The sequence below is a fragment of the Aethalodelphis obliquidens genome, unplaced genomic scaffold (assembly GCF_003676395.1).
Source record: "Aethalodelphis obliquidens isolate GAN/ISIS:26980383/991018 unplaced genomic scaffold, ASM367639v1 scaffold71, whole genome shotgun sequence".
Classification (NCBI taxonomy): Eukaryota; Metazoa; Chordata; class Mammalia; order Artiodactyla; family Delphinidae; genus Aethalodelphis; species Aethalodelphis obliquidens.
Window position 1 is genome coordinate 11197211 of NW_020838015.1, and position 21896 is coordinate 11219106.

Below are 21896 nucleotides of genomic sequence, written 5' to 3' on the forward strand. Positions count from 1 at the left end.
CTAAGTTCTAGTTTCTGCTGAGGAACCTTCCCTCAATTGTTATAGCTTCTACCTGGCAGCCTCTACAATGAACTTGGCACCTAGGCTATAGTAGCACTGCCTCCTCCCTGTCTTCTTGCAGTCCTCGGGATGATAGGCAGGTTTCTACTATGGCTAACCTCTGGGTTGCCTCGCTTTCTCCTGGTTGGTCTCTCAGCTCTCCCACTTCATTCCCCCTATTAAATTTCATCTATTGGACACTTGATATGGGCTCTGTTTTCCCGACTAGATTCTTACTGTTGTAGTTTTATTTCTTTTGGCAGGGTAAAAACTGACAACAATCAACACAGGGACCACCGGGCTCAGAAGAGCCCACATATCAAAGCTGAAAATAGGGCTATTCACATACCTGGACTTTAATCTTTGAATCACTAGTGTTGAGCAAGATTAGCAGAGGAAGCTGAAAAATCACAGCAGTATACCAAGGGCAAAAGAAGTAATAGCTATAAACTGTAACCAAACATTCAGTAAGCTGTTGTTTTGTCCTAAACCTCCATGGGGGGTATTTTTAAATGAGTTTTCCATTGACTTAGTTAATTATTATAGGCTTTTTCTTGTGACCTTGTCCCTTTTTTGGACATAAATGCTTTGCTGTTGTTGCTTTAGAGTAGAATCATGCTGTGTCTCGGCTCACAGCATGTGTGCAGGGTGTGGTATGTGGACTCTTAGGGGAGCACGTGCGTACAGGGGACTGGGTGTGCATGCCTTCAAGTCTGGTGACTCCAGCTAAGGTTTTTCATCTATATTCTTATAGAGGAGGAGGACACTGACCCTAGACAGTGAGGCTGGAGATTTTTTCTGTCTCATAGGACTGGTCCTTTCCTCCACACTCTCAAGTCCATTTCTGCAAATGATTAGTCATTACTGGTCAAGAAAACTTCACCTGGCTTGGCATCAAGACAGAAGTAAGGCTTTAAACTCATAATCTCCACTAGTCACTCCTAAAGCTCCCAGAAGAAGCATACACTCTAATTCAAAATAGTATTAAAATGCAGTTTCAGAACAAATTTCCTAGTTTTTACTCACCCTGCCCATTTACAAACAGAACAATTATTCAAGCTTTTCCTACATGGAAATTCAGGAGCCTCCACTGCCTTAGAACATCTTTTATTTGAGATTCACTTGAATTTCCTTTAGTATCTGAGTTTTGGGTATATGGCCTTTTGCATGGCTATTAAAACCAGTAGTAACCTTGCCTCTATAGAGTGGAATTAGGCCAAGGTCAAGTCCTAGATTTCATGTGTCCATCCATACATGGTCTGGCTTTACTCAGACTTTGATTCACCTAGGTAAAAGTGCACTAGTATAAGGGCTGTAGAGCCAATGTTGAGTGGCCATGACTATCTGTCCTCTTTGGGAGCAGTAGAAAAGGGAGACATGAGTGGAAGTCAACTCACCACTGGACTCCTGGTCTGGATTTCTCAAAGAATCCTGACATAGAGATGCCAGAGAGTACCACAACTGCTCCAGTTATTGTGCCCCAGGAAATATTTTAGGCCTTACAAGATAAGTTCTCAAAATTGATCTTGCATCAGAATCACCTGGAGGGTTTGTAGGAGCTCTATGCTCCCACAGAAACATCCAAAAGCAAGCAAATCAGATGCAACTTTGTCAGAACTCTGGTAAATAATGAAGGGTTTACAGCCACCAATTGAATGCTTAATCAAGAAAAATGGTGGAAGAGCTTTGCAGCACTTTTACTTGCCTTCTCTCACCTCTTCCCCAGGGCAGCAGCAGACTTAGCCCATATTCCCAGTGTGGGATCCTGGTCCCTGGTTCCAGAGGAAGAAGAGACCTTACTTACAAATTATTGAGTATGTCTGTTTTAACCTGTCTGGAGTTACCTGAAGGACTGACACAAGATGCTCATCTCTGTCTAACTAATTTGGAACTCAGGTCAGAAAAGCCTTGGGCACTGCTTGAAAACACAGCCAGCTGAACTAAGAACACATGGATGCCTGGGGCAAAAGATAACTTTCAAAATAGACAATAGACTGGTCTAAAGCCTGGCAACATAAGCTGGGGAGAGTTTCTTTGGGAAATTAGGACATTCAAAAGCACCATGCATACAGGGGAATCTAGAAGGCCACATGCATGCCTAGGGCAAGACACATGCTCAGAAAAGACTTGAGAAAACCCTAAACTTTCACTTCGGACCGATCCCTAGGCTCTGTGCAAGCTTGGCTAAGAACCAATTTGCAAAGATTGAAGGAGGTATTTGTCTATTTGTTTTAATCTGTGTTTATTCAAGGAAATCTCTGTCAAAATACTAGCTGAAAACAAGCTAAGGAACAGACACTTCAGTGAACACACGCAACATACCAGAACTTATGGGATACAGCAAAGGCAGTGCTTAGGGGAGAAATTTATAGCTGTAAATACCTATAATTAAAAAGAATAAATATCTAAAATCAATAACCTACTTTACACCTTGAGGAACTAGAAAAAGAAAAGCAAACTAAACCCAAAGCTAGCAGAAGGAAGGACATAATAATGACTAGAGTGGAGAAAAATAAAATAGAGTATAGAAAAGCGATAGAGAGAATCAATGAAATCAAAAGCTGGTTCTTTGAAAAGATCAACAAAATTAACAAATCTTTAGTTATTCTGACAAAGAAAAGAAGAAAAATAAATACATAAAATAAAAATGAAAGTGGGGATTACACTTTACATAAACAAGGATTGTAAAAGAATACTATGAATAATTCTACACAAAAATATTAGATAACCTAGATGAAATGGAACCCTCAAAATACACAAACTACCTAAGCTGACTCAGGAAGATGAGGAATATTTCAACAGAACTATCAAAAGTAAAGAGATTGAATCAGTAATCAAAAACCTCCCAACAAAGAAAAGTCAAGGACCAGATTTCTTCAATAGTGAATTCTAGCAAATATTTAAAGAATAATGAACACCAATCCTTCTCAAACTCTTCATAAATAGAAGAGGAGGGGACACTTTATAACTCATTCTATGAGTCCAGCATTACCCTGATTCTAAAGCCAGGCAAAACATCACAAGAAAATAACAGATTAATATCCCTTATGAATATAGAAGCAAAATTGTCAACAAAATACTGGCAAACTGAATTCAACAGCATAGTGAAAGGATTATACACCATGGCCAGGTAGGAATATGAGAGTGATTCAACATAAGAAAATCAATCAATGTAATACACCACATCAATAGCTGGAAGGAAAAATCCACATGATTAACTCCATTGATGCAGAAAAGGCATTTGACAAAATCCAACACTATTTCATGATAAAAGCACTCAGAAAACTAGGAATAGAAGGTAATTTCTTAAACATAATACAGGGCATTTGTGAAAAGCCCACAGCTAATAACATCCTCAATGGCTAAAGACTGAAAGCTGTCCCCTTAAGATCAGGAGACAAGACAAGTATGCCCACTCTTACCACTGCTATTCAACATTGTACTGGAAGTTCTAGCCAGGGCAATTAGATAAGAAGAAAAAGGCATCCAAATTTAAAAGAAAGAAGTAAAACTATCTCTACTTGCAGATGATATGTTCCTATACATAGAAAATGCCAAAGAATCCAGAAGAAAGCTACTAGAGCTAATAAAAGATTTCAAATTGCTGAGTACGAGATCAACACACAAAAAATCAGTTGTGTTTCTATACACCTGCAGTGAACAATCTGAAAAAGAAATTTCAAAAGCAATTCCACTTACAATAACATCTAAAAGAATAAAATAACTAAGAATACAGTTAACCAGAGAGATGAAAAACTTGCACACTGAAAACTACAAAACATGGCTGAAAGAAATTAAAGACCTAAATAAATGGAAAGCCATTCCATGTTCATATGTAGGAAGACTTAATATTGTTAAAATGTCAATAATACCCAAAATGATCTACAAATTCAATACAATCCCCATCAAAATTCCAACAGCCTTCTTTTTTTTCAGAAACGGAAAAGCAGATCACCAAACTCATATAGAATTGTCAAGGGGACTTAAATAGCCAAAGCAATATTTAAAAATAAGAAAATAGTTGGAGGACTCACACTTCCAGATTTCAAATCTTACTAAAAGCCTGCAGTAATCAAAACAGTGTGGTACTGACATAGGATAGACATATAGACCAATGGAATAGAATTGAGAGTCCAGAAATAAGCCCATACATTTATATTCAATTGATTTTTTGACAAGGGTACCAAACCCATTCAGTGGGGAAAGAAGAGTCTCCTCAACAAATGATGCTGGGACCACTGGATTTCTACAAGCAAAAGAATGGATTTGAACCCCTATTTCATACCATGTACAAAAATTCATCAATGACCTAAATATAAGAGTTAAAACCATAACACTGTTAGAAGAAAACATAAGTGTAAAACTTCATGACCCTGAATTTGGCTATGGATTCTTCAATATGACAACAAAAGCATGAGAAACAAAAGAAAAACTAGCTAAATTTGACTTAATCAAAATTGAAAACATTTTTGCATTAAAGGACATTATGTAGAATGTGAAAAGACAACCTATAGAATGAGAGAAAACATTTGAAAATCATATATCTGATAAGGGTTTAATATCTAGAATATATAAAGATCTCCTACAATTCAACAACATATAAAGACAAACAACTCAAGTGAAAAATGTGAAAAGGACTTGAGTAGTTTCTTCAAAGAAGACATAAAAATGGCAATAAGCACATAAAAAATGCTTGACATCAGTAGTAATTAGGAAAATACAAATGAAAAGCACAATAAGATACCTCTTCATACCTACTGGGATAGCTATAGCTTTTTAATGAAAAATATCAAGTATTGGCAAGGATATGGTGAAATTGGAACCCACATACCTTGCTGGTGGGAATGTAAAATGGTTCAGTCACTGAAAAAACAGTTTGGCAGTTCCCCAAAAAGCTAAACATAGGATTACCATGTTCCTATTCAAAAGAATTGAAAACTAGTTTCAAACAGATACTTGTACACCAATGTTTATTGCAGCATTATTCACAATAGTCAAAAGGTGGAAGCAACCCTGGTGTTCATCAACAGGCTAATGTATAAAAAATGCTGTATATCCATATGATGTAATATTATTCAGCCATGAAAAGGACTGAAGTTCTGACATACGCTACAACTTGGATGCACATGGAAAACAATATGCTAAGTAAAATAAGCCAGACACAAAGAACAAATATTTTATGAAATATCTGAAAGAGGTAAATTCATAGAAACATAAAGTAGATTAGTAGTTACTGGAGTCTTAGGGGAAAAAAGAATGGGGAATTACTGCTTAATGATTACAGAGTTTCTGTCTGCAGTGATGAAAAAGTTTTGGAAATAGATACTGGTGATGGTTGCATAACATTTTGAATGTAATTAATGCCACTGAATTGTACATTTAAAAATGGTTAAAATGGCAAATTTTATGCTATACTATATATTTTACCACAATAAAATAAAGAGGGGAGAGGAGGTGGTGAATTGGATGAGAAAAATAACAACAGTAAAAATAACTTCCTAGTTGTGAAAAATAAGAAATAAAAACGTGAAAATTCAAATTAACCTATTGTGTCAGAATTCAGGTTAGTGATTGTCTGGGAAGGAAAATATTACAAAGGGGCAAGAGGAAATTTTGGGGGTGATGGATATAAGCATCATGTTGATTGAAATGATGTTTTCATGATATATACATACATCAGAATTCATTAAATTGTACATTTTTAATATGTGCAGTTTATTGTATGCTAATTATACCTCAACAAAGTAGTTTTTTAAAAATGAAAACTTATTATGCAACCAGTTTTATTAAAGACTGGATCTGTATAATCAACAAGACAGGCCCATTCTCTGCTGTCATGAAGTTTACACCCTAGTAAGAAGGATAAGTTTTAATCAAATAATCACATAAACCACTGCTTAATTAGAAACTGGGACATATTCTAGGAAGGAAAATTATGGGGAGCTCTGAAAGTGTATTAATATGGGACCTATTCTAGTCTGGGAATGACTAGGGAAGCCTTTCCAAAACAAATGGCCTTTGAGTTGAACGTTGATGGATAAATAGCCATTAATTAAGCATGGATTAATGGAGATGGAGGGATGGGGAGGAGGCAGATTTTTAGTACAGGGGACAGCTTATGCAAAGGTCCTGGCATATAAAAGAGCTTGGCATGTTTGAAGAACTAAAAGGCCAGTGTGGCTCAGGCATAGTGAGTAGGAAGAAAGTGGTGGGAGAAAAGACTAAAAAGCTAGGCAGGATCAGATCATGAAGCATGATAAAAGCCATAGTGAGGATCTGGATCTTTAACTTAAGAAAAGCATGAAGTTATTGAACGGTTTTAATTAGAAGGGTAACATGATTGAATTTAAAGGAACACTCTGGCTGCTATGTAAAGAATGAATTGTAGGAGGACAAGAGTAGAATCAGAGAAGCCAATCAGGAGGCTCCTATAGTGAATGGTCCAGGGAAGAGATGACAGTGGCTTGGTCCAGGGTGGAGGTAGCGGAGTTTGCAGGAAGAGATGACAGTGGCTTGGTCCAGGGTGGAAATACTGGAATTTGCAAGAAGTGGACATATTTGAGATATTTTTTATGAATTGGATAAGAGGATGGGTTTTGAGTAAAAAGGAATGCTCTACAATAATTCTTACCATCAAACTACAGCCTGCAGGCCATATTGGCCCACTGCCTGTGTTTGTAAATAAAGTATTATTGGAACACAGCCACACTGATTGGTTTATGTATTGTCTAAGGCTGCTTTTGTACTACAATGGCAGAGTTGAGTAGTCGTGAGAGAGACCATATGTAGCTCTTACAGCTTAAAATGTTTACTATCTGGCTCTTTATAGAAAAAGTTTTCTGACTCTTGATCTAGTATGATGCCCTTAGATATCTGGCTTGTATGACTAGATGGATGAATGGATGTAGGGGAAGAAGAAGGCAGAGAGGAAGGGAGGAAAGATAGAAGGAGCAACCTCCTGGGGTAGGAAGTCTGTGGCAATATACGAGAATAGAGGATGTGAGGAGTGGTCCTAGAACAGTACAGCAGAGGTGAGAGGTGAGACCACAGTAACTGCAGTATATATACATGTATGTGCCAGAAGTACATATCCAGATCTGTCAGAGAACTGAATGGAAGGCTGATAAGAAGGAAAAGGGAGACCCCTCATTGTGCCAACATCATTTTTTCAGTGGCTTAGTTAGGGACATTTACAGAAGATGAAAAGCAGGAACGGCTATGACTAAATCAGATCATGAGTCAGAATCCAAATCATAACATATATTGAGTTATTAGTACATGATAAGCTCTGCTCTAAGTGTGTGACCTACAATGTGATTCCTCACAATAACACTAAGAGGTAGATTCTCTCATTATAACCATTCTACAGATGAGGAAACTGAGTCGCAGAGAGGTGAAGTTAACAGTAAGTGGCAGGGCTAGAATTTGATCCCAGGCGAGACTCCGCTCTTAATCACATTTTGAAAGCAGATGAAATGGAAGAGAGACATAGCCTTGGGGATGGAGACACCTAGTCCTGTCTCCTGGAGAAAAATATCTAATCTACATTTGGGGGTTTCACATTGGAAAGACACCCTTACGTTGTTAGATAGGTCAGGGTTTTCATTAGCAAGTATTCCTAACACAGTGTTCAAGAATTTTGTGAGTAGGCATCAGCATCAGCGAGCATCTGTTCAGAGGCCCATACAGAGCATCTTATGGTCTCTTGAATACCTGCTCCCAACCCCTCAACACTCAGCCACCAGAGCAAGAAGTGAAGCTGCAATACTACCCTCTCTCTTCTCCTTCCAAGCTGCTCCACTGCCTTCTGAGGAGATATGTTTTTTCTTCGAGTCCCCAGATGCCAGCCATCCTCCTCAGCACACCTGCTGCCTAGCTCGAAAAAGCCTCTGCCTTCCTCACCAGACAGGCTGCCCTCATCACCACACTGGACCCTTAGGTTATCTGCCCTCAGCCTAGGTAGAGCTATGCCGCAGCTGTTTGCACCAGCTGACTTCTTTCTGCCCACTTTCAGCACCAATGGGAGGTCAGTCAGACAAACGGCAAAAACCCCAACCTTTCAAATAACAAGATTGGAAATACCTTGCTAGTCTGGGTTCCAGGGAAGAAATTCTAGATACCACCTCTGCCCCCATTTACCTGTCTCTGATGCCCACTACTTCACACAATACCATTGGACCAGAAGTCCATTTGCTGTCCTCATTTCAGGGTCATTTTTCTATTTGTCTTCCTCTACTTCTCAGTTAGATTTCCTGGAATGTGCCTACTTGGCCTGAGGCTCTTTAAGTCTGCTTCTGAAGCCTCCTTCCTGGCTGCTGCTCCCAGATCAGCCTCCACCTGGAGAACTGCTTGGAACTAAAATGGCATTGCCACATCTCTGTTCAGATTGAAAGTTTGATCCTTTTTATAGTCTTTCCATCTCCTTCTGCTTCTTCAGGCTATCTCCTCTTCTCTCAATGTGTAGTATATTCTAATTTCATGGTCAAGGGCAAGGTTTAACAGAGCCCCTTCCATTTCTGAGGAGCCAAGGAACAAATGTGGGGGTCAGGTCTCATTGCTGCCATTGCCAGCCCTGCCTGCCTGGCAGCCTTGAAGCCCCTCTAGAATGTCTGGTATGAAGCACACACCCTAATTCAAGGAGCTTAATGATCAACGTGAATCACATTTGTAAATCTAAGATTCTGAACTTAGATTCAAAACACCACCTAGTAGAGGTTATTAAAGGATGATGGAGCTTAACAGCAGCCTGAATAGAGAAGGTTTAAGAGCTTCAATCTCAATCCTCAGCACAGTGTGGGGTGGTTACTAAAATCAGTGAGGATATATTCTGCATAACCAGAAGTGCAGTTAGCAAGCAAGGAAGCATAGCAAGGAAGATGATGGTCCTGCTCAGGCCCAATCTCAAGCCCGTACACAATGGGATAGCCATAGTGGTTGTTAAAATATTGAAATCCTTCCATTCTGATTGGTAAATAGCAGTATCCCAGAAGTCTCCAAGAGCATCTTCCGTTACCCTAATGATTCCCTGTACCCTTGACCTCTTCATAGTTCAGAAATTAGTGAGTTACTGCCCAGCCCAACAGAGAGCCTATATATAGGACCTGCTTCAGTGCCGAGGCCACTCTGATGGGTCATGCTTTAATGGGCTACTAAATATGTTGAATATCACCTAAAGACTTACATTATCACCCCAGGTCTTGCTCTGCTCCATTCCAATGAGAACACATCAGTTGAAGGTGAGAGAAGTGATCAGGAAAATCACTTTGTAAAAAGCAGTAATAAAAGCAAACCCTCTACTAAGTGTTTTATATTCATTAGCTCCTTTAAGCCTCATTATTAATCTGTGAAGTTGAAACCAATATTACTATCTTGTATGCTGGGGAAATTGAGTCATAGAGAGGTCAAGTGACTTACACAAATTTCCAGAGTGTGAATCAAACCCATGTTTCCAACTCCATTTATAAAAAATTTCCATAATAGACAAATCGATAAAGACATGAAGTAGATTAGTGGCTGCCTAGGCCTCAGGTGCTGGGGAGAAATGGGTTGATAGTAGGTACAAGATTTCTTTTTGATTGTGGTGATGGTTGCCCAACTCTGTGAATAAACTAAAAAGTGTTCAATTGTACACTTTAAATGGATAAAAAATTGTACGGTATGGTATGTTAATTATATATCAATAAAATTGTGTGTGTGTGTGTATGTGTGAAAGAGAGAGAGAGAGAGTGCAAGCGAGCGAGCGAGAGAGAGAGAGAGAGAGAGAGAGAGAGAAAGGGTCTGGCTAGGGAGGAAGAATGGCAGAGGTAGCTGTGTTCAAATATGTGAAGGACATTCCTGAGAATAAGGAGCTGCCCTGTCTGGTTGGTTGTCCTGAGAGCAGAACGTGGGTGTGTGGAAGGAAGTTACAGGGGGGCAGGATTGGCTCACCAGCAGGAAGAACATTCTGTCAAGTGGAATCCTGTGCCCGCTGAGGCACGGAGCTTCCAGGTCTGTCCCAGGTCACTTGGAAACTGGGTGGGGACGCTTGGCAGGAAGGCTGAGGAGGGGAGTCCTCCACCAGGTAGAGAGGGTGGGAGCAGGTGAGCTGAAAGAGTTTCTAGCCCGAGTCTGATGAGGGCCTGGAGGGAGGAGGACTGATGAAGGGGGACAGATGGACCCCAGGCCCCTTCTGTACCTGACACTCGGGTGCCTTGCTTCAGCTCTGTCTCTTGCCTGCCCAGTTTCAACCCCACCTGTTTTCAGGGTGACCAAGGGGGAGCCTTTGAGGTTCAAGATGGGAGACTGAAACTTCTGCCTCTCAAAGACACAGGGCTGTTTCTCCTGCAGCCATGCAGACCCCACGTCCACACTGGGGTCCCTTCTCCCACGCAGCACCCTGAATCTAAAGTTTAACCCTGGGAACAGGAGAATAGAAGGGACTCAGGCTCTCATGGGCTTTGGCTCTTGGTGTCATTGCCTCTGATTAGATCTGGGAAACACTGTTCACTTCACAGTTATTCTCTGGGTTCCTGGGAGTTCCTGGGAGCATTGTAAAGAGTGTGTGGATGATGGAGAGGTTAGTTAGAGGGTGAATCTCCTTCAGGATAAGACTCTGGGTACCTGTCCCCCATTCTGCTGCAGAGAGGAGAGCAGAGGTCACAGAGAATAAATGATGTGTCCAAAGTCATGGTGAATTATTGAATTCGTATATAGTGAATTAATGATAAACCCAGAATATTTAAACATAGTTCTGTTTCTTGGCCCCGGACTACCTATCTATCTATCTATCTATCTATCTATCTATCTCTAACATCTATCCATCTATCTACATAGCCAAAGCTGTGTTTGATCAAAGAGTGGAGGAAGTGTCTTGAATATGAGTCGTGTTATATCACATGAAGATTGTGTATCTGGAACAGACTATGCTCACTCCAACCTCCAAGTCTTTACTCAAGTTGTTACCTTGCCCGGGGTTTATCTTCCCTTCCCTTCTTGTCTTTTCCCTTTTCTCCTTTCACAAATCTAACCATTCTTCAAGGTCTAGCAGCTCAGTCGATTTTACCTTCCAGGGGTCTCTGAGCTCACTCTTTTGGCCCTTTGGTATATTTTATAATGGAACCCAAGGGTTTGTTTTGTCTTCCCAACTAGATAGCAAAGGCTAAGTCTTAGCCTTTTTGTATCTACTATAATCTCCTTCTCCTGAGACTAGGCCCCAATGAAGTGCTCAGGAAATCCAGATTAAAATCCAGTTGCTGAGCAGTAGATGTAGTACAAGCCAGTCAAGCAGGTAGCCACATAGATGGAGCTGTATGTTTTTGTGGAAATCACATTAAAATTGCAGATGTATAGCAGAACACTCACATCCAGTCTGAGGTCTCCTATGCTTTCCAAACCTCACTAAGTCCTCCCTCAGCAGCCCCTCTTCTATCAAACAGTCAGTCAGCTGTTTGTGTGGTCTTTCCTATTCTAGTCAGTGCAGGCATTACAAAGCAAGAAGAAAATACTACAAGATCTGCTCCAGCCTCCACATAGGAAAAATGTCTGCAACCTTCACTCACTGTTGTCCCTCTGGTTCCAGTCCAAGCATTGTATCTATACTTTCTTATACTTAACACAGCCTCCTTTAGATCAGTCCCTCAGTCTAGTCTGGGCATAAATCTCTCACTCCCTTCCCTCTCCTTTGTGCCCTCCCACTCAAATCTCAGTCGGCAGCTGCCAGCAGTAAGGGGCTTTTAGAACCCAAATGGGGCTTTTTTCCAAACACTTCACCTTTGCCTCATTGTTAAAAAATGTGTTTTGCTCACTTGAAGTTATTAGATCCCTCTTGCCCTCAGTGAGACTGGGTGGATGAGGCCCTTGTCTTAGGCAGACCAAAAAGGGTCACAGCCTGAGCAAAATCTAGCCACCCTTGTCTCTGGGAATCTTAGTACGTGGAAACTGTAATCATCTTCTTGGGCCCTTCCTACGCAGTAGCCCAGGATGTTTTAGAGCAATGTGTGGTTATTTCCCTCCCTACTCCTTTTCTTCTTGGAAACCAGGGTTGCTGGACCACTGCTTGACTCCTTGTCCTCTTGACAACTTCTCTCTCTCACTCATGGTGTCCACGGTAGATGGTGTGTAGCCTGGACTGTGACACATTGATCTAACCCAAGCCCCTCATTTTCTCTGTGCCTTCCCTCTCTCAGTGGAGATAGTGCAGAGGGTGGAAACTTTTCTAAGGCTTCACAGGTCCTTTCTTCTTGTCATGTCACTCTTCCTGCCAAACTCTGACCACCTCCTGTCCTCTTATAGGGGTACATGCCACATATCCGGAAGACTTTCTGGCCCACAATTTACACGAGGGAAGGTCTCTATTTATATAGCACCATGCTCACACATAATCTGGGAGTTGTAAGCCACTGGCAAGACCAACACTAGTGTCTTTATCCAAACTTTTGGAGGGGTTGCCATTCACCTGTGAGTGTGAAATTAAGCTACACAGAATCTGAGCTTCAGGTCCTGAACTGATTTGGGATGTTTTCTAAGTTTAGTTGTAGTACCTACATTGTGCTATTAAGATGACAGGGCATTTCCACGTCTTTTGTCTCATATGATCCTCACGACAACCTGGTGAGACAAATATTCTCATCCCCATTTTCATATGTGAAACTATTAAAGCGTGATAATAACATTAATGACCAACATGCATCAAGCACTTTCTACATCCCAGGTAGTGTTCTAAGCACTGTGTATGTATTAACTCATATTTCCCTCACAACAAGCCACGACCTCATTATTACAATTATCTAATTTTAAAGTTTAGGAAACTGAGGCTCAGAAAGGCTAAGGGACTTGCACAAGGTCACACAGCCGGTAAGTGGTGGTGCCTCATTTTGAAAATAGGCATCCTGGCTCCTATGCTATTTGGATTTAGAAAGGTAAACTCACTTGCTCAAAGCCACAAAAATTGTTAGAAGATAGATTACTAGGCTGGACACTAGGCTTTGTGACTTCAAATTCTGTGCTCTTTTCACTGTGTATTCATTTATCCACTCATCCAATAAACATTTTTTAAACACTACTGTGTGACAGACAATGTACTGGGAACTGGGCACAAAATTGCTGCTTATAAGAAGCACACAGTCTGGTGGGAGAGATAGTCAAGTAAACAAAAGCAAAGCATAGCATGATGATTAAGAACATACTTTCCTGCTCAATGTATCTGGGTTCAAATCGCACCACTACATATTAGCAATAGGACCTACACCTCGATATCCTCATCCATAAAATGGAGATGATAATATCAGCATATTCCTAATAGGATTGTTGTGGTGATGAATGGATTAATGTATGCAATAAACTTACGAAGCACATAAGTGTTAGATGCTATTATTGTTATTATTACTGGTGGTGGTGGTGGCAGAGGGGGTGCTTTCTCTATTCTATGGTAGAGTCCCAATGGCTAAGAGAAGGCCCTAAACCAGTGTTTGCGAAAGAGCCACAAGATGCCTGGAAGGAGAACGAAGAAGAGACAGGCAGGGGCCAGATCATTCAGTGTCTTGAATGCCATGCATTATGCCAAGCGATGTGGCAGAATGGGTTTGGAGCAGGGTCTCTGAAGAGGTGGTTGACCAACACCTACATTTCTGCTATTTCAAGGAAGAGCAGGCTGGGTGATCAACCTGTACATGTGGTCTAGTGACCCCAGCATGCAGCAAACCTTTTTCCCTAGCTCAGGTTCACAAGATTGAATGGCTGTGTGTGGCCTTATGAACTGCTGGTCTGTTTTGAAAGGAACTCAGGGACTTCCCTGGTGGCCCAGTGATTAAGAATCCGCCTGCCAATGCAGGGGACACGGGTTCAAGCCCTGGTCCAGGAAGATTCCACATGCTGCGGAGCAACTAAGCCCGTGCACCCCAACTACTGAGCCTGTGCTCTAGAGCCCGTGAGCCACAACTACTGAGCCCACGTGCCACAACTACTGAAGCCTGCATGCCTAGAGCCCATGATCCGCAACAGGAGAAGCCACCGCAATGAGAAGCCTGCGCACTGCTCACCGCAAGTAGAGAAAGCCCATGCACAGCAACGAAGACCCAACGCAACCAAAAATAAAATAAATAAATTTATAAGAAAAAAAGAGAAAGGAACTCAACCCTCCCTCGGTTTTCAGCAGCTTTCTGCTCCATCTGGCAAGAGCTTCAGGCCGTTGCATCCTCATATAACCTCCATGGCCTCAGGCTGTGACCTAGAAGTAATGAGGCTATTGGATGACAGCTTTTGGAGCTGATGTCTGTAAAGTGAGGATCTGGGAGTGGGGTGGATGGAGAGAAAACAGATGGGACATTGCACCTGGCTGCTGGGTAGTCTGAAGCCAAAGGAGCCAGACACCTTAAGGATCTAGCTAGGATGTCTTCCAAACAGTTTGAGATGTTTCAGTCTACCCACAGGGATTGTTTTTCATAAAATCATATATTCCAACATGGGCCAGATAAGCCAGTGTCAATTTTAAGGTCACTGCAGTTTTTTTGTTATTTGTTTCCCATTTTCTCTTTTTTCAAGGTCATCTACTTGAGCTGCTATGCCCTGGAGAGTCTGCAAAGAAAACTAACAGGCATTCCTCACATTTGTATCAGGCTTTATGATTTACAAAGAGCTCCCACATTCATTGGATTCTAAAGTCCCCTGGAAAGGGGGCAGGGTAAGGATTTGCATGGTTATCATTTCCTATTTTACAGATGAGCAAATAGAGGCCAAGAAAGGGGAAGGCACATGCCCAGAGTCATGTGGTGGAGTAGTAGAGGTACAACTCTGTATTGGTTTGCTGTACTGTGTAACAAATTACCGCAAACTTAGCAGCTTAAAACACCAAACATTTATTATCTCATAATTTATTTTGTTAGAACTCTGGGAATGGCTTAGATGAGTTCTCTGCTTAGGGTCTTGCAAGGCCACAATCAAAGTGCTGGCCAGGGCTGGGTTCTCGTCTGGAGACTCAACTAAGGAACAATCTGTTTCCCCACTTATGTGGTTGTTGTCAGCATTCAGTTCCTTGTAGGATTTACCACAGCTTGTTTTTCAAAGCCAGCAAGGGGAGAATGAGTTGGCAAGCAAGATGGTGCCATTAACAGTTGGCCCTCCATATCCGTGGGTTCCATTTCCATGGATTCAACCAACCATGGATCAAAAATATTAGAAAAAGAATTCCAGAAAATTCCAAAAAGCAAAACTTGTGCTCTGGCAACTGTATTTACAACTATTTATATAACATTTATATTTTATTAGTTATTATAAGTAATCTACAGATGATTTAAAGTATACAAGAAGATTACGTAGGTTTTATGCCAAAACTACACCGTTTTGTATAAGGGCCTTGAGCATCCACAGATTTTGGTGTCTGCAGGCAGTCCTGGAACCAATCCCCCACAGATACTGAGGGATGACTGTGTAACATAATATAATCATGAGAGAGATATTTCATCACCTTTGCCATATTCTTTTGGTGAGGAGCAAATCACAGGTTACACCCCTACTCAAGGGGAGGGCATTACACAGGCATATCAGTGCCAGAAGTGGAGGTTATGGTTGCCACATTAACGTCTGTTTGCCATAGACTCCAATCCAGCTTTGTCTGATTCCAAATCCAGTGATCTTTCCACTGGATCACACTGTAGCCACTAGGGATGCATGACATCCAGTCCTATTACTCCCAAATGTATGTACACCTATTAAAGGTGCATTTCCCAAGCAGAGTAGAGTAAATCCATGAAGCCTGCTCTGCCTGTAAACCTGTGGCCTGGGTCACACAGCCTAGGGTCCTAGCCAAATGACATATGGACACATCCCCACTTTCTTAACTTAGAAAAAACAATTCATCACTTCTAAAGATGGAATGCTGTTTTGGGAAAATTTTGTGCAAACCCTGAGCTTGTTATCTTCCCCAAAAAAGGATGCATGTCTTTTCATTTTAGGAGACCTCAGCTCTTATCCTGACAAATTCCAAGTTATTTACAAAGGCAAAGGGAGTTGTGCTGTGTTGTGCCTCTTTTGCCTTTGTGGCTAAGTCTCATTAGTTTGATCCCATTAATGACTGTCAGAGAAGATGAGGCCTTGGAGGAAAGGAATTGAAGAGAGCTCTTTAAATCAGCCAGCCAGGACCAGAAAGCTCTCTGCAGATGGCTTCTAGAGTTTAGGTTTGCCTGCAAAGAAACCCTATAACTCTCTCCAGAAGCCTGTTCTTAAGTGACAATAGGGGCTACATCAACTATTCATTTCATTTCATTCATTCAGTCAGTCATTCAATAAGTGTTTATTGAGCAATTCTTTGTGTAAGGCAACTTTCTAGGTACTAGCAATACTGAGATCACCATCCCTTTGCTCAAGAAGCTCACAGTGGAGTGAAGACAGACAAGAAAATAACCAGAAGGCTGTAGAACTGCTTTTTTGTTTGTTTGTTTGAAATAACAGGGTAAGTTTATTATACTGTCTGGCTTATTGCACAGTGATGATTGTGTCAGACCCTATTTACAGTCATGCGGTTCTTTTAAACAGTCTTACAGAAAGAATGCATCTAGACTATACTGCAGGTAATTAATAATTTGTGAGATTAAAAATAAGGTGTAGGTGAAGATTCCCAACTTAGTCAGCAGTGTAAAACTTCTCTCTAACTACTACTAATTTGATATTCTAAATTTTTAATAATTGGAAATCAGTGTCACAGATTTATTTGAAAAGAATAGTACTCATGCTTTCACAGTTTTCCCACTATATATGCACTTACATGCTGTGTTTAAGAATCACTAAGTACAAATATGCCACACAAAATTAGTATAACCTATCATAATTCTGTGCAAGTCAGACATTCATTTATGGCACATGTAATTTATTTATTTTTTAATTTAATTTTTATTTTATATTGGAGTGTAGTTGATTTATAATGTGTTAGTTTCAGGTGTACAGCTAAGTGATTCAGTTATACATATACATATATCCATTCTTTTTCAAATTCTTTTCCCATATAGGTGATTACAGAATATTGAGTAGAGTTCCCTGTGATTTACAGTAGGTCTTTGTTGTTTATCTATTTTATATATAGTAGTATGTATATGTTAATCCCAAACTCCTCATTTATCCCTCCCCCCAAATTTCCCCATTGGTAAATCGCTAAGATATGGAAGTAACCTAAATGTCCATCAACAGATGAATGGATAAAGAAGATGTGGTATACATATACATTGGAATATTACTCAGCCATAATAAAAGAATGAAATAATGCCATTTGCAGTAACATGGATGGGCCTAAACAATTATCACATTAAGTGAAGTAAGTCAGACAGAGAAAGACAAATATCATATGATATCACTTATATGTGGAATCTAAAAAAAATGATACAAATGAACTTATTTGTAGAACTGCTTTAATGGAGGTATGCACTGAACCTGTGGGAGTTTGTCCAAGGGGGTCAGAAAAGAGATGTGATTACTCAAGATTGCAAACCCAAAGCTTCCAAGACCAGGCAAATGAATCAAACAGGTGGATACAGGGAGTGGTAGAGTTTCTACTTAATTGGAGGGCATTGCAATATAAAATGTAAACACCATGTGATCCTAATAAAATATAGCCTGCAACCTGACCATTTGCCACCCCAGCATAGACAGAGGTAGTACTGATGCTAAGATTTAAATTATAATAGCAAGCTCTTCTATAGAGGTTACTGTGTACCAGGTATGCTTATAAACAATTCAAATGTAGTAACTCATCTCCTCTCCATAACAAGCCTATTAGGTAGGTACTTTTATTAGCCCTATAAAAGGGGAACAGAGACCCAGAGAAGTTAGATGATTTGCCTGAAGTCACACAGCTAATAACCAGAGCTGGAACTTAAACACAGGTGGCCTAGTTTCAGAAACTACCATGTCCTCAGCTTCTGCCAAAAGATGATTAAGGGTTTGAAAGGTGGTGAGAGAGCATGCCATGCAGAGGAAGCAGGATGTGCAAAGATGGAAGGCTGGGGATTCTGAGGGAATTCAGGGTCTGTAAACGGTGTAGTATTTCTGGAATAACAAGTGTGTGTTTGGGGTGCTGGTGGGAGGAATAGGTGAGGCAGGGTAAGGAGATGGATAGAGAGAAATGAGGCTAGATAGAAAAATCAACAGGATACTTCTATGCCACACAATGATATTATTCATTCCTTAGATAGATGTTTATTAAGTGTTTGCTATATGCCAAATACTTACACATCATGTGCTAAGTGCTGAGATAGACCTAGACAAAATGTGATTTGGAGGTTTAGAGAAGGGGCATCAAATTCAGCATGAGGGAGTCTGGGAGTACCTCCCAGAAAAATGATTGGATTGACCTAAGTCTTGAAGGATAAGTAGGGGTTGACTGGAAGAAGGAGACAGGAGAGGGCATTGTAAAGAGAGGGAATGGGGTATAAAAGGGTATTTCTGAACTCTTGGTAAAAATGATATTCCTTCTTTTTTTAATTTTTATTTTTTGACCTTCCTTCTTGTCTCACGTTTTCCTTTTCCTTTCTATCCTCTCACCTATTCACATGTCACAATGGGAAATAGCCAGAGAAGAATTGGACTAAGACTTGCTCCATGAGATTTCCATGTTCTGGCACACCTAAGAGAGTCAAGGGGGATAAATTTGGGGTTAGAATAACTGAGTTTGGGCTCAGGCACTTTATCCACATTAATTCCAATTAACTCCAATTATCAATCAACCCTGCAAGCTTTTCTTTTTAATCTTTTAGCCGCATATTATAGATGAGGAAATGGAAGTTCAGAGAAGTGATATCACCTGCTTAAGGAACTCAGTGAGTGGCACGATTTGGGGTTCTCATATTCTCAACTTTTAAGAACCTTCTTTCAAATGAAATGATACTATCTCTTAGTAACAATACCTAAACATCCTTTATTGTAAGCTCGGTCAACAATTCGAAACTCTTTCCCTCAACATGTCATACCTCTGAGTCTTGGATTTCTCGGCTGTAAAATAAGGCTGTGATGGAAATTACTACTGTCACCACTATTCACTTCCTTTCTACTTTCAGGAATATGGGGTTATTATACTTCTTTGCCCCCTTTAAGTTAAATGTGGCCATTGACTTGCTCTGACCAATTAAATAGGAGCAGAAGTGATGTGTGTCACTTTAGGGTGGAAGCATTTCAGAGATCACATGATTCACTGTCTTCTCTTCCCCTTGGACAACATTCAAAATGGTAGTGCTTCCTTTGGCCTGGGTTTCTGTGTGAAGATGACATGGACCAGAATCCTCCACTGACCAGCAATATAGAATGAGTAAACACTCTATATTTATTTTTTTTAATGTTTTAACACCTTTATTGGAGTATAATTGCTTTACAATAGTGTGTTATTTTCTGCTGTATAACAAAGTGAATCAGCTATACATATACATATATTCCCATATCTCCTCCCTCTTGTGTCTCCCTCCCACCCTCCCTATGCCACCCCTCTAGGTGGTCACAAAGCACCGAGCTGATCTCCCTGTGCTATGCGGCTGCTTCCCACTAGCTATCTATTTTACAGTTGGTAGTATATATAAGTCCATGACACTCTCTCACTTTGTTCCAGCTTACCCTTCTCCCTCCCCATGTCCTCAAGTCCATTCTCTACGTCTGTGTCTTTATTCCTGTCCTGCCCCTATATTGAGTAAAAACAAATGCTTTCACTGATTTAAGCCACTGAATGCCCTCATTCACAGAAGTGAATGCCCTCCATCTTGTGGATTTGTTGTGAAGTTTAATGAAATAATGGGAGTGGAAGTGCTTTATAAACTCTTAGGCTGTGTGCCCATGCCATCCATTATTACTTGCCAAGTGATGTATCTGAATGCAAGTCCTATTGAGCAATGTTCTAATGGAATTTCCACTCTACAAATAGGATTTTTGTAGACACTTACATTGTGTCTTTTTACATTATAGACAGATATTTACTTGTTTACATAGCAGTCTTGTGTGGGAGCTTCCCCTTTATCCATAGGGAGAGAACCAACTCTGAGATCTGAAGTTGATTTCTCAAAGACTATGGATAGCTGATGACCAGTCACTCTGAGCAAAATAGTTAAAACTAGTTTCACTGATTTTTCCATCTAGGCTCAAAGAAACAATTGGGGAGGAGGGGAAACCCATCTCCTCCCAAATAACAACTCATTTTTTTAAATTGAAGTATAGTTGATTTACAATATTATATTGGTTTCAGGTATACAACATAGTGATTCAGTATTTTTATAAATTATATTCCATTTAAAGTTATTACAAAACAATGGTTATATTTTCCTGTGCTGTACCATATATCATTGTTGTTTCTCTGTTTTATACATAGTAGTCTGTACCTCTTAATCAAATATCCCTAACTTGCCCCTCCCCCCTTCCTTCTCCATTTTGGTAACCACTAGTTTGTTCTATGTATCTAAGAGTCTACTTCTGTTTTGTTATATACATCGGTTTATTTTTTAGATTCCACATATAAGTGATAACAGAGTATCTTTCTCTTTCTGACTTATTTCACTAAGCATAATACTCTCTAGGTCTATCCACGTGTTGCAAATGGCAGAATTCCATTCTTTTTTATGACTGAGTTAGACTCCATTATATATATCACATCTTTTTTTTTTACATATTTATCAGAGTATAATTGCTTTACAATGGTGTGTTAGTTTCTGCTTTATAACAAAGTGAATCAGTTATACATATACATATGTTCCCATATCTCTTCCCTCTTGCGTTTCCCTTCCTCCCACCCTCCCTATCCCACCCCTCTAGGTGGTCACAAAGCACTGAGCTGATCTCCCTGTGCTATGCGGCTGTGTCTCACTAGCTATCTATCTTACATTTGGTAGTGTATATATGTGCATGCCTCTCTCTCGCTTTGTCACAGCTTACCCTTCCCCCTCCCCATATCCTCAAGTCCATTCTCTACTAGGTCTGTGTCTTTATTCCTGTCTTACCCCTAGGTTCTTCATGACATTTTTTTCCTTAAATTCCATATATATGTGTTAGCATACGGTATTTGTCTTTCACATTAAAAGGATCATACACCATGATCAAGTGGGGTTTATTCCAGGAATGCAAGGATTCCTCAATATACACAAATCAATCAGTGTGATAAACCATATTAACAAATTGAAGGAGAAAAACCATATGATCATCTCAATAGATGCAGAGAAAGCTTTTGACAAAATTCAACACCCATTTATGATAAAAACCCTGCAGAAAGTAGGCATAGAGGGAACTTTCCTCAACATAATAAAGGCCATATATGACAAACCCACAGCCAACATCGTCCTCAATGGTGAAAAACTGAAAGCATTTCCACTAAGATCAGGAACAAGACAAGGTTGCCCACTCTCACCACTCTTATTCAACAGAGTTTTGGAAGTTTTAGCCACAGCAATCAGAGAAGAAAAGGAAATAAAAGGAATCCAAATCGGAAAAGAAGTAAAACTGTCACTGTTTGCAGATGACATGATACTATACATAGAGAATCCTAAAGATGCTACCAGAAAACTACTAGAGCTAATCAATGAATTTGGCAAAGTAGCAGGATACAAAATTAATGCACAGAAATCTCTGGCATTCCTATACACTAATGATGAAAAATCTGAAAGTGAAATCAAGAAAACACTCCCATTTACCATTGCAACACAAAGAATAAAATATCTAGGAATAAACCTACCTAAGGAGACAAAAGACCTGTATGCAGAAAATTATAAGACACTGATGAAAGAAATTAGAGATGATACAAATAGATGGAGAGATATACCATGTTCTTGGATTGGAAGAATCAACATTGTGAAAATGACTCTACTACCCAAAGCAATCTACAGATTCAATGCTATCCCTATCAAACTACCACTGCATTTTTCACAGAA